We start from the raw sequence: 2500 nt of genomic DNA on the forward strand, positions 1-2500 counted from the left end.
GGAGAGCTGAGCTCTAACAGGGTTCGAAGACGTCACGTGATTTCATTTGAAATGAAAGTGAATTCAATCCTTCAGGCACACAAACCAGTGAACACACCTGAAGCTGTAAAGTTCACTTTTCACTTTACAAACTCAACTTCAGTGGTCAAGTGACTGATCTGGATTCAGAAGTCAAACACAACACATGGAAAATGTGTCACGTTTTATACAAACGCAAAAATACATAGAGTATGAAAAAGACAAAACGAATTATCCGAACCTCCGTAATCCTATAATAATCAAAAAACATTATCATTATGAATATGGAACTGCAGCTTTAGCGACTTATAGAAAATAACAGTATTGTTATTTTTTTGTGACGTACAAAGTTATCATGCTGTAATTTTTGGCGGCAGCAACAGCAGGAATATTGACGATTACAATACTTCTCCTTTCGTGAGACCAACGTTCAGCCTCGAGCCGTCCTGAAGCCGGGGGGGTTTCCCACAACTAAAATCATTTCACCGTGAAGAGGATGTATGTTCTATTTAATACTGGGATTTCATAGAAACTGTAAATCAGATATAGATATCATGACATTCAATATGCGACTGTAATATTCAATCCACATATTTAAAGGAAGCGTTTCTTTCGACACCTGCGTCGTGGGAGTGGATGCACATCGTGTCAGAAGTGTCGTTAAAGGAGGAAACGAGCGTCATTCCCAAATAAAATCAAATTGCATTTTGACTGATTTTTGTAGAATAAGAAATTGAGAAATTTAAAAAATGACATAAAGTGAGTATGGTGGAATTTAGTTAGTTCGACTAGGCCAAGTTGAGGTTTCATGTTTTCATATTTCATCCGTATTGTGAATGGAAGCAAATGGCTTTTGCCTGACGGAAAACAACCTTTCATGTTTCCACCATAACCGACTGTATGCAGAACCCATCAATAAATAGAAAAACACCCTTGATGACTCACAGGGCAAGATTTAAAGGAGACATATCCTGCTCATATTCAGATTCATAATTTTAAACTGGGTTATTATTTGGAAAGGTTCACACACTAAACGTTCAGTAAACACATCAGATTACTCCGACTGTCCGTCCTCGCAGCTCCTCTTTCACAGCCTCCGTCTGAAACACTTGGTTTTAGCTCCTGTCTCCTTAAGGCCCCTCTCTCCTGCTCTGATTGGCCAGCTGGCTCCACTCTGTTGTGACTGGGCAAGCGCTTCAAGCTCCTTTACCCGGCATTGCATGGGGCGTGCCAGACTAGCTGCTAACCTATATAGCACACTACTAGAGGAAAGGGAAAAACTGAAAAAAGCCTAATATGTCTCCTTTAAAACAAACGACACCAGTATTCTCCTTTAACCGTCGCTCTCAGCTTAACACCAGCACTTGAAAGGTGATTTGGGTTTTTTAAGCGTCAGGAGGAGGATGGTGACGATGACGGGGGAAACCAGAGTCAGACACCTGCCGGACGGACGAGATCAGGATGTACTCGCGAGGCTGTAGCTGTACAGAAAAGTGCAATTCATATTATTACAGTCGTTACTAACTATCTACAGGGTCGGCATGCTGCAGTTACGGGAAGTCTCAGGTTTCACGCTGGGGCAGCAGATAGAGGCTACAGGAGCAGAGGCAGGAAAAACGGTTGCAGGAATTGTCCTTTTGGTGCCAGATGTGACGCTACGAAAGGTTCTGAGCATGAAACGTACTCGAGCATGTTCATCCATTCATTCAAGGGAAGTGGGATTCAGTTTTTTCTGTTTTTTGTTTTTTGTTTTCTTTCAGCAAATGCACTTGGGATGACGTACACTGACGTACACTGACGTCCCCGGCTAAACACATTGATTATATGAAAATTATATATATATATATATATTATTTCTTGGAATACTGCCTTCAGTTTGACAGTGACGACAGATGTGCGATCACAAAACCATTTTCAAAATGCATTGCTGGATATCGTTCACAAGTCGGCCCACAGCAGAACTGGGAGCAGTTTGTCCAACAGGAATATCTACGCGATGTGAAATTGTTTATCATGACTATAAATCACTGAGCTCAAAGAGCGGTTTTCAATGGACCTGTTATGAATCAAAGATGAGACTAAATTCAATTGTAACCGAATACAGCAAACGCCGGCGACTTTGCACCGGAGTGAGTAGAAATTAATTGATACGAGTGTCGGAAAACTGCTCTCGACAGTTCTTCTGATATATTTCCATTGTGGTCAGAGGCGTCAGCTGCTTTCCATTATATTCTTTTGAATTACAGAGAACAGTAGATTAACAGCAGACCGAATCTACCAGAACTGAAAGGAACATTTTTATTAACCCGCCCCCCCCCAGGACCCTCACGCGGATCAGCACTTCGGCTCCGAGCCTCTTTGTGAACGAGCGACTGTGACGCGTGACGAAACACAAAGAAACACCAGAGCGAGCTGGAATGACACTAATGACACATCCTTCCATGAAGCTTTACGTCGGCCGCGATCGTCCTCAAACGACAGA

This window comes from Scophthalmus maximus, chromosome 22, assembly GCF_022379125.1.
Source record: "Scophthalmus maximus strain ysfricsl-2021 chromosome 22, ASM2237912v1, whole genome shotgun sequence".
Classification (NCBI taxonomy): domain Eukaryota; kingdom Metazoa; phylum Chordata; class Actinopteri; order Pleuronectiformes; family Scophthalmidae; genus Scophthalmus; species Scophthalmus maximus.